This window comes from Triturus cristatus, chromosome 8, assembly GCF_964204655.1.
Source record: "Triturus cristatus chromosome 8, aTriCri1.1, whole genome shotgun sequence".
In the NCBI taxonomy this organism is placed as follows: Eukaryota; Metazoa; Chordata; class Amphibia; order Caudata; family Salamandridae; genus Triturus; species Triturus cristatus.
In genome coordinates, this window is record NC_140591.1 from 1600264622 (window position 1) to 1600277007 (window position 12386).

The window sequence follows — 12386 nt, forward strand, 5'->3', positions numbered from 1 at the left end:
CATGACTGTGTGGGTATTGTGACATGTGCCATCCCCATGCATCCAACGTTGGCCAGGCCACCATTCTCTGCATCCACCTAACTCAAGCTTGCAGGACATGGTTCTGCCACCTGTCTACACATACCTGGGAGCCCCCCAGGACACTCCACATGATCCCTGACCTCTGCGCATGACTGTTGCTGTACTCAATATGTCTGTCGGCACGGTTGTGCGGCAACCCCCTGAGCTGGTTGGGCCCATCACTGGTGTGTATGGTGCTCCATGTCTGTCTTGGCTAATACATTGTGACCCATGTGTGTCCTGTGCCAGACTCAGGCCCCAGGGTATGGATGGTTGAAGTCATATGAGAACTCAGGCATGGTTAGACTTTACAAGACACATGTAATGTAATAATGCAAAATGTAGGCATCATCTCTTGATTGTGAAAGTTTTTATTTGTGTTGGGGTACATGTTGGGGGGGTATGACAAGAGGGGCTTTCCGGGTGTGTAGAATCCAAAGTTCACTGGGGGAGTTGGTATCCTTGCCATTGGAAATCATCAGAGTCCATGCCACAGTCTTTGTCAACATTGGTCAGACAGTGACCAGCAAGTCCATGTGGCAGAGAATGTCATTTGCTGAGGTGCTGCTGTTGGGCCAGTGGGCCAGGTGCCAGGCCAGGTGTCCTGGGAGATGGTGCTGTTGCGCTGACCCTCACGGTCTTTTCCGTGGACGACCCGCCCTCCGCGGGAACCCTCAGAAGCAGGCCATGACGATGCTTGGGATGCTCCGTCGGATGTATCCTCCTCATCCTGATCCCTCCCTGTGGGTGGTGATGTTCTTCGCCTGGTGGCACAGGGAGGGTTGCCCATGTTGTCGGCAATCCGACGGAGTGAACGGTTCATTTCCGTGAGCACCGTCAAGAGCTCAGCCTGTCTGTCCTCCATCCGTCCTTGGTGTCGCTGTTGACAGGCATGTTGCTCGGCCTGCATGTTCTTTAGTTCGTTGATGGCCTCCACTACCTGGCTGATGCCCGTGGTGTCACGCCGGTATGTGTCCAGGATGTTTCTTACATGGGAATATACCGGTTCCGCAGCCAACTGGTCAGGCTCGCGCCTCCGCCGTCCTCCACTCCCACCACCCCTGCCCACTTGCGCCTGGCCTGCCCTTGTGGGCACATCGGGTCTCCGGGACCCCTGAGGGGTGGCATTTGCGTTGTCGCCTGCCTCCTCCTGGGTGCCCGGTACACCGTGTCCCTCCTGGTCAGACTGGCTGCGTTTTGGTGGTGGTGCAGGGATCCTGGGTGTCTCCTGGGATGTGGCAGGAGTGGGGGTGGTGGTTGGCCCAGTTGTACCTGACGCAGGTGCTGCAGGTGGTTGGACACCAGAGGGGCCAGGTTTGTTGGGGTCGTCCACAGAGTGGTGAGAGTCGTCACTGCCGGTGGGATCGTCGTCCCGCAGAGCCAGGTCCCGTGAGCCTTCCGCCCCAGTGTTGGGGGGGGGTGGACGTCGTTGACCTGTGTGTGAGAGAGACAATGGTATTTTTGTTCCATGCAACATCCATGTTTCATTCGTTTCAAAGTTGGCACTGTTCCTCTGGGTATTTGGATATGTCTTGCATTCCACTCACAGTGCACTTGTGCATGGGTATGTCCCTTGGGCACAGCTTTTGAGACTTTACCTATGTGTGACACAGTCTTACTTGCTGCGTCAATTGTGACTGCAGTCAGCAGTGGAGTGAGCAGGTGTGGTGAGCCATGCATTGGCGCCTTCCGTGTTGCACTGTACGTGGGCAAATGGAGTTGTTCCACACACTTAGATAATGCAGGTAGCTGGCGTTGTGCTCGTGCACAGGTTGACACATGGCCCAGTGTTTTGCCATGGAGAAGAGAGGGGGATTCAGGCACTGCCCACCCTTGTCTACATGCACGCAGTCCACCTGCTGACGAGCAGACATTCCCACACCACCCAAGGGTGAATTGGTCTCCCTGTGTCTCCCTTTCTCCCTCCATCTCCCCCCCCCTCTCCCTCCCTCCCTGTGTCAACCTCCTCCCTCTGTCCGTCTCCCTGTGTCTCCCTCCCTCTCTCTCCCCCTCTCCCTCCCTCCCTGTGTCAGCCTCCTCCCTCTGTCCGTCTCCCTGTGTCTCCCTCCCTCTCTCTCCCCCTCTCCCTCCCTCTGTCTGTCACCCTCTGTCACCTCAGCCCAGCTTCCTAGGCACACACAGTTTGCAGGTCTTTGAATGGCCCTTGGCTTGTTTATGTGAGTTTGTTTCTGATCTCCAGGCACCCATTGGGTGTAGTGTAAGCCTGGGCAAAGCACTACGCTACGCTCGCGTAGTTTGCGAAGTTCGCGCTACTTCGCACTACGCGAATTGCACGTAGCACAGTGCGAACACGCGTAGCGTAGTGTTGCGTAGTGCTGCGGTCATTTTTTGCTTGCTCGCGTTCCTCAACGTCAAGTTGGCGACCGCGAGCAAGCAAAATGACATCCCGGCAAGATTTTCCCCTTGTTCGCGATCAGCAACATCAAGTTGGCGATCGCGAGCATGGAAAATAAACCTCCCGGCGAGATTCCCAATGCGAGGAGGTCAGGTTTCTCATTGCGAGTGGTCGCGTATTCTCGCGACCGCTTGCGATGAGAAACTACCAGTTCGCGTTGAGAAAGCTGCCGCTCGAGTAAAAATCTACTCGAGCGGCAGAAAACTACAGTTCGCACTGTGCAAGATGCCATTTTCAATGATTGCACAGTGTCGGTTGCTTGTCCGCACTGTGCAATCATTGAAAACGACATCTGGCACAGTGCGAACAAGGTACTACGCAGTTCGCGAAGTGCTACGCGTAGCTCGCGTAGTGCGAACTGCACTTTGCGTAGCTTCGCGAAGTGCTACTTCGCGAACTACGCCCAGGGTTAGTGTAGTGTCTGTGTCTGCGCTGCTGCTGTGGTGGTGTGTGCTGCCACTCTTTCACAGTGTTAGCTGTTCATTAGCTGCTGTCATCTGCAAAAAGTGCCTTCACACCCATGTCTTCATGCAAGGCGTCCGCCATTTGCAGGCAAGTCTTTACTGTGTGGGGACACACTGTTTATCTGGCTGTGACCTAGGCCATATGGGCTGAGGGCATTGTTGTCTGCTTCTGAGTTGCACTATGTGATTTTTGAGGCCCACACTCCCGCCATCCAGGTTACCGTGTCTTGTGTTGTTGTTTTTTGTGGCCTGTGACTTGGCATTGTCTAGCTGGGTGCATGGGGCATGGTGGCGCTAGTGGCATGTGCGTGTTTTTGGAGTGTGGTTGAGTCAGGCGATAGCTTTGGGGTGGTTGCGTGCATGATTGTGAGTTTGGTTGTGGATGGCGTTCCCTTCATGTGAGGTGAGTTGTTTGTGTACTCACCAGGCTCTCGGAGTCCTTCTACTCCGTCCACTCCCACCGGCGGCAGCGTGGCCATCACCTTCTCCTCCCAGGGATGGTACTGTACGGGTCTGCGTGGCGGCCCTCCTCCAGTGATGTTGGCCTGGTTGTGCTCCTCCGTCATTTTGGCTCAGACCCGCCTCCGCAGATCGTAACACCTGGCTTGGCATTCATGCCTGGTCCTTCTGGTGGCCCCAACAGCATTCACAGCATCGACAATCGTCTGCCACATGGATGATTTTTCGGCAATGCTGGTCTGTCTGACCAATGTTCCAAAGAGGTGTGGCTCGACTCTGATGATTTCGTTGACAAGGCTCTCCAACTCTCGGCTAGTGAACTTTGGATTCTTGTTAGTGGGCATGGTGAGGGGTGTGGGTGTGGATGGTTGTGGGTGGTGTGGGTGTGGATGGTTGTGGGTGTGTGGGTGTAGTTGTGAATGTGTGTGTGTGAATGTGATGAGGGGGTGTTTATGAAGGTGGTTGTGTGAAGGTGTGCAGGTGTAAGGTGTAGTGGAGGTTGTAGTATGGTGCAGTTGTTTCTCTGTGTGGTCTGGCAGCAGTGGGTCTGTTGCAAAGGATCATGGTTTGTGTGTGTTGGGCCTTTTTATTGGTCCATTAGTGGGTGTGGCTGTGTTTGAACTTTGGGTGGGTGTGTTATAAGGAGTGGTTGTGTTTTGGGCCTCTGTTTAGGAGTTTGGCAGTTGGTGGTCAGTGAATAGGTTGTATTTGGGCTTGTTGGACATGTTTTGTGGCTTTGTGCGATTCGAATGGAGTCTTCTTGTGTTGTTTTGCTTTGTCCTGGTTGTGTACGTGTGTTTTTAGCATCTGTACGGTGCGTACATCGGCCATTTTGTTGTACAGTGCTGTCCTTGTCTCTGGCTTGATACGACTCGTACATGCGCGATGTTTGGTGAGGGTGCTGGTGTTGGGGCCTGGGGTAGGCTCCGTACTTAGACTGGTGGGGTGTGTCTTCGCTCCGAACATACACTGGTGGGGGTACGGTCCGTACGTACACTGTTGGGGTGGGGGTACGCTCCTAACATACGCGGGTGGGGGTACGGTCTGTACATACACTGTTGGGGTATGCTCTATACATACGCGGGTGGGGGTACGGTCCGTACATACACTGTTGGGGTTGGGGTACGCTCCATACATACGCGGGTGGGGGTACGGTCCGTACATACACTGTTGGGATGGGGGTACCCTCCATACATACGCGGGTGGGGGTACGGTTTGTACATACACTGGTGTACATACACGGGTGGGGGTACGGTCCATACGTTCACGGGTGTACATACACGGGTGGGGGTACGGTCCATACGTACACTGTTGGGGTGGGGGTATGCTCCTCACATACGGGGGTGAGGCTACGGTCCGTACATACACTGTTGGGGTGGGGGTACGCTCCATACATACACGGGTGGGGGTATGGTCCGTACGTACACTGGTGTATGTACACGGGTGGGGGTATGGTCCGTACATACACGGGTGGGGGTACGGTCCGTACATACACTGTTGGGGTGGGGGTACGCTCTGAACATACCCGGGTGGGGGTACGGTCCGTACATACACTGTTGGGGTGGAGGTACGCTCCATACATACGCAGGTGGGGGTACGGTCCGTACGTACACTGGTGTATGTACACGGGTGGGGGTGCGGTCCATACATACACAGTTGGGGTGGGGGTATGCTCCTAACATACGCGGGTGGGGGTACGGTCCGTACGTACACTGTTGGGGTGGGGGTACGCTCCTAACATACGCGGGTGGAGGTACGGTCTGTACATACACTGTTGGGGTATGCTCTATACATACGCGGGTGGGGGTACGGTCCGTACATACACTGTTGGGGTTGGGGTATGCTCCATACATACGCGGGTGGGGGTACGGTCCGTACATACACTGTTGGGATGGGGGTACCCTCCATACATACGCGGGTGGGGGTACGGTTTGTACATACACTGGTGTACATACACGGGTGGGGGTACGGTCCATACGTTCACGGGTGTACATACACGGGTGGGGGTACGGTCCATACGTACACTGTTGGGGTGGGGGTATGCTCCTCACATACGCGGGTGAGGCTACGGTCCGTACATACACTGTTGGGGTGGGGGTACGCTCCATACATACACGGGTGGGGGTACGGTCCGTACGTACACTGGTATATGTACACGGGTGGGGGTATGGTCCGTACATACACGGGTGGGGGTACGGTCCGTACATACACTGTTGGGGTGGGGGTACGCTCTGAACATACCCGGGTGGGGGTACGGTCCGTACATACACTGTTGGGGTGGAGGTACGCTCCATACATACGCAGGTGGGGGTACGGTCCGTACGTACACTGGTGTATGTACACGGGTGGGGGTGCAGTCCATACATACACTGTTGGGGTGGGGGTATGCTCCTAACATACGCGGGTGGGGGTATGGTCCGTACATACACTGTTGGGGTGGGGGTACGCTCCTCACATACGCGGGTGGGGGTACGGTCCGTACGTACACTGGTGTATGTACACGGGTGGGGGTACGGTCCGTACATACACTGTTGGGGTGGGGGTACGCTCCGAACATACACGGGTGGGGGTACGGTCCGTACATACACTGTTGGGGTGGGGGTACGCTCCATACATACGCGGGTGGGGGTACGGTCCGTACATACACTGTTGGGGTGGGGGTATGCTCCTCACATACGCGGGTGGGGGTACGGTCCGTACATACGGGGGTGTACATGCATGGGTGGGGGTTCGACGCGTACATACGAGGGCTGGGGGGGTTCGGCACGTACATACTGGGGCTGGGGGGGTGCTCTGAGCTTACGTACGGGGGCTGGGGGGCTGTTCGGCGCGTATGCGGACACATGTCTCCATGGTTGCTATGGGAGTTCGGTGCGGTCGGTGTTTTTTCCATACGGTTGTAACATCGGACGCACGGGACGGATCGTACTTGCGCGGTCGGACTTCACTTTTCACATTTGTACGGTAAATCGTCCGGGGACGTGTCGGACACATTTTCTGACCCGAGGAGGTGTGGGGAAAATTTCCCAATGCGATTCGTATGGACTTTTTCCCATACGAATCGTACTTGGCAGTTTGTACGGCACTTGTACGATTCGTACGGAAAAAAGTCCGGTTACGAATCGTACGGGGATATTTTTTCCAGGATCGGAATCGGCCCCTTTGTGTAAACTGTGTACATCCAGAACATATATCTAAAATATTTCTAACATCAGAAGCACTTTCTATTTTCGTTTTATCATTACTCAGCTTCTCATAAAGGAGACTCAGCACAGAACAGAATCTTTTTTCATGATTTACTATTATCTGCTCTTGCAAACTTTCTAGATAAAATACAACATTCAGCACTACATTAGCGTAGCAGTTGACACCAGAGCTATTTTCAAAATGACAACCAACAACCTCTTCAACATTGTCCTTTTTCTTTTTGCTTGCAATCACATCACTCTCCTTTTGTTTTCTCTTCTATACATCCTCATTACAGATATTCTCAATTCTCCTTTTCCGAGAAACAACACGTTTTTCAAACACAGGATACTGACCTAAATAAGGAGCATAGGCTCTTCTTAATCTATTATACTCCTTTACACAATTTGCATCAGCACTAACTTTTGAGTCATCAAAGTCTATCATGAATAAACCAGATAATGTTTTCACTCATGACAAAGCAACATATGCCATACCTTCTTTGAACACAGTAGAACCAATGTTTACAAAAGAACTATCTACAGTTAATCCTTGAGATTTGTGAATAGTTAAAGCATATGCTAGAGAAAACGGAAACTGCTTCCTACGTACATATAAGTCTTTCACAAGCGAAAAACGGACTGAACAACTACTAATCTCTTTAATCTCTTCAATCTGATCAAATTTTATTTTTAAAAATTCAATCCCATATTTTTTCTGGTACTTCACAAAACCCACAACTTTACCCATAGCTCCATTCACTAAACCTTTTTCTACATCCAAATTTCTTCTTAAAAATACTCTACAGTTCATACAAACATAAAGATTTTTTTCTAATCCAGCTGTTTTCGAAATGTTCTTCTCTAGAGAATCCAATTTATTTTTCAATGTGCCTGTTAATGTAATAGTAATTCCTTCATGCTGAATTTTGTCCACTGCTTCCATTTTCTTAATCTCTTCCTTTTCCAATTTCAAAAGTTCCTCATTGAATATTGAGTATTCACGTAGTGTTGGCATTAAGCAGATTACAGTATTTTTTTCTGCACTGTTCTTGTATATTTTCTCTGCAACTATTTCTTCATTTGGAAATAAATTATGTAGCAACCGACTCTGTAATGCTTTTCTGCCAATTTCTGTGAGTAGTCCAATTCTGATATCTTTCAGAATACTTGCATAATCTTCATCGTTTGCTTGCCTCATATTGGTAGTGAGTTCTTTGTACTCAAAGAACGACCAAATATTCGCATTACCAATACTTCCTAATGACTTCTTCGTGTCTTCATGTGAGCTGCAGAAGATCCCCCAAAACTATAACATGTTTTCCACCAAATAACACGTCATAGTCTCTCTTTAGAATTTGCTGCATTCTTAAATGCACAAAGGCAAGCATTAAGTTTGATACCATGCATACCTCATCAATAATGAGAACTTGCATCTTTTTCAACACTCTTGAAACTTCGAAGCATGCTTCTCCTGTTAGCTTGTGATATTCTATCTTGTTCTCATGCTCCACTGGTAACATTAGCAAGCGATGTAAGGTAATTCCTTTTATGTTATATGCTGCTAACCCAGTTGGAGCAGTAACAACACAAGACAAAGTTGAATCTGTTTTTTGCTGTAGGTAGCTTCTGATGACTTTAATTAAGAAACTTTTTCCAGTTCCAGCTTGTCCACTCACATACATCCTGATTGGTTCAAATGATGTGCATGAGCACTCTTTATTTTCATGTAGTAATCCGTGATCAATTTTTTTTGTGACTTCTTCATAAATTTGTTGTTGTTCTTCATTCAGTTGTTGTTCCAAATTTGGTAAGTCTATTAAATCTTCCTGAGCTTGATTCGTAGCTGTTTCCACTTCAGTCATGGCTATTGCAGCTTCATTTTCTACGATTGGTTGTCCTAGGGGATCTTGACTGAGCGTTCCAGAACTTTGGCTGTCTTGAGAACTGTCTCTAGCTACTTCAGCTGCAATTGTAGCTTCCTGTTCAATTTCTTCATTTAACATTTGTACATAATTTGTGAAAGTACTGCATTCAATCGTATCTTTACATGCATTAAAGGAATCTTCATAGCTGTGAAATTCTCCAAGTAGTTCGTCCTCTGAACGCCATGGTTTAAACAGCTGTAAAAGTGCTAAGTAGTAAAATTCCTTTTTGTCAGTAGTGTCGCAACTCAGCTTCCTGTGATTAATCAAACTTCCTTTTGTTTGCTTCACCAAACATCCTTCCTCACCAATGACTTTATATTTTCCATTGTTGATGTCTTCTGTGGCTTTCCGTGTAAAAATGTAGTTCTCCAGCACTTCATAGAGACACATGTTCTCAAGATGACGACTTCTTTTTGGGTAATACGTGTCCAACATGTTTGATTTCAAAATATCTGTACTTTCCGGGTCGTTCTCTGCCAAATATTCAATTTCTCCAACAGATTTCAGTACCCGATTTCGCATTCCTGCAAGGCTTAAACTTACCCAAATTATTTTTCTGTATTTCGAGTACAGGCTTGCAGATGATAACCTATCTGAGCATTCGTAGGATCCAATTTCTCGATGCGATAACATCTTTAAACTGAAACTGTATAGCTTCTTACTGACAGTCTTCTCGTGAGAAATCTCTTCCCACATTTCCTTCAATTCCGTTTTATCAGATTTAGTGATGTAAGATGTGACATACCGAGCAACAGCAATAGAATTGTCTGCCACATACTGAATATCCATGTTAGCATTCCACATGGATAAAATGACTGGGTTGTAGTCATTTATATATTTTGACTCTTCTTTTCTTCTTAGGTTGTACGTATTTTTGGGAGATTTTCTTGTAATAGTATGTCGCACAGCTGACATAAAACTATTGACTCTTCCTTTTGAAAGAACAGGTCTTGGAAATCCAAATCGACATTTTGTGTAGAATTTATCTTTGCTCTTGTACTTTCGCCGACAGTATTTTCCACACCGATGACTTTGTAAACGTAAAACTTGCTCTTTTAACTTTTTCTCTTCTGTGCTTTTAGGTATAGCACATGTTGCATATTCTTCAATGCATCATCAGAATCTGTTCCACATTTTGGGGCATCCTTGATCCAGAACAGCATATGAAAATGAGGAGCACCTCTTGCTTGGTACTCTTTTCTCCAAAAGAAATCCACAACTTCTCCAAGAGGTGGATTTTTTTTATTGCAGATGAAGGACATCATAGCCTCAAATCTATGATTGAAATATCTGCAAACGTTAACCGGATCCAATGAGGACAATTCTCCTGCTGTCTTGTATTGGATGTTTTTAATGTTTGAATGTGCCTCTCGCAGAAAATCCAGTAAATCATCCCAAACGTACTCAGCACAGCTTAGGGTAAGGAACAATGTAGGAGTTCCTAAATTCCGTAACATACATTTCAATTCTCCATGGCGTTGGTACCGATATTCATTAGTCCCACGCTGACAAGCCATCAGATTGATCAATTGTGATTCCAAATGATCATCTCGCTGTTGCACTTTGTTCATAAAATCCTTTGCAGACACATTATGTAGATGTACTCCACTTTTTAAAATGTGATTTACTGCATAAGATAGTGCAGACAAGTCACTTTCAAATAAAAGATGGAACAAATAAGGAATACTTTGACGAAATCTTGGATCTTCTGCATATAATCTTCTAGTCCGATACTCAGAAGCAGGAATCTGTACTGGACGTTCATTATATCGTCCACCTTTTCCTGTAGAAACAGCTGGGGAAAACATCAAGCTTCCAAACTCTCCTCCCATACACTCACGGGAGTTCCTTTTGCTTTTTTCATCTGATACAGATCAATAGTGTTTGCCATAACTTCTTTTGAATGAAGAGGATGTATGCTGAAATGTTCATAAATTTCTTCTTCTTTTGACTTGTCCACTTTTTCAATTTGCCCAGTTGGTATTTCTGTGTATCCTAGTAAAACTTCTTCATCTTCCTCCATATAAATTGATTCATACCATTTATTATTCCTTTTCAAATATAAATTTGCTCTTTGTACTTTTCGTACATCTACTAGCTCCTGCCAAATTTTCATATTCTTTGTAGGTACACCATTAACCAGAATAACTAATGGTTCAGATGCCAAACTATCTGCATCAATCGTTTCAATATTTTTCTTCAAATCTAACGGCAAATAGACAACTCTTCCTGTTAACCTCTCTGTAAATCTGAAGGAGGTAATTTACCGGTTTTGGGCTCCATACGTACTATAGTCTGGAACGGATGAACACATTGAATGAGTATAGACTCATACGTATTTAAATCAGAAAGTTCTGGAGGAATATCAACCAATTCTAAATTATTATGTACAGCTCTAGCTGGCATTCTATTTTCTTCTAACTTGTTATAACAGTATTTACAAATACGTTGATCTTCACCCAAATCAAAACAATTTTCCAGAAATATATATGTTGCAAAATCCTTCCACTTATAATTATCTTCATTTTCACTTTTTTATAGAGATCAACATTCCTTGTTTGAATTTTATAATGGCTTCTCCGGCAACAAATACAAGTAATATTTGGTCTTTCATTAGAGATGATAGTAAATTTTGTAATTTGATCATCAAAATTTTTACTAACAGTGGGTTCTACATTCTCTTCCACATTTTCTTCAATAACTGTGTCATTACCTGCACTTTCTTGTTCCGGAACAAAGTAACAAAACTGAATTTCATCAGTAACCTTCTCTACATCTGATACAGATCCACGGAACAGAGCCCTATTCAACTCATTTAATTTTAGTGCTGGACTTTTAGCAGAATACAATCTTCTCACAAATTTTCTTATTTCAGTATGATGTACTGCCAGCATCCTAAAATGGTGAAAAACACTTTGACAAACTTTCCTAGAAAGACAAGCCAGAGAATGTCCTTGCAAACCAGTATTCTCTCTCACTCTGCATGGATCTAGTCTTTGAAGCACCTTAATCTTCTGTTTAACACTCTTTTTACTATATTCTCTGAGAAACTCACGTAATTTATCAATAGATTCCTGTCGCACAGTACAAATACTACTACAATTCCAAGTGTACACTGGGGCTTTAGGACGTCTCCCCATAACCTCAGCAGCCATCACTTCTTCCTCATTTCTTGGAACCATTTTCTCCTTTTCCATTACACAACCATTTTTAACTTCATAAGCTCTACCATTGGTGTCAACTGCATGCAGCAAACTATTACTTTGAAGATAACTCTCTTCATTAAAAAATGGTTCAGTACTTGAACTATGCATCCATTCTCCTAAAAACACTTTACAAAAGTTATTTCTTTTCACTACTCTTTTTGTTTTTCTTTGTGACTTCATTACATTGACCATTATATCTAATGTACGGATCCTGTTCAAAATTAAAATGAATAGTTTTCTTTTTAATTCTAAAGCCTCAGCTACAATTGCTTCAATATCTTTTTTTCTCATAAAATTTCGCTTTCTTCTTATATTTTTTCACATCCTTTAGCAAATTGGACATCACTCTTCTCTGAAACATTTTTCTACGAATGTCTTTAAATGCTGTTTTTCTTTTTAAGTCAATCTTTATTGCTTTTGATTGTACATTAGCATTAAGTAATTTCTCACTTTTGTCCTGTTGTTTTCTACTTGAAACACTATTTCCAGTGGGGACATTTTTAAATTTTTTCCTATTTTTGAAGATATTTAAAAAAAAATCCTTAGTCTGCTTACCAGAAGACTTTTTCTTTTTTCCAACATGAGGATCTTCAACTAATTTGGGTCCTCCAGTTGTCTTCAAATATAGATGTTTTTTCTGTTCTTTTCTCTTTCTTGATTTTATAGGC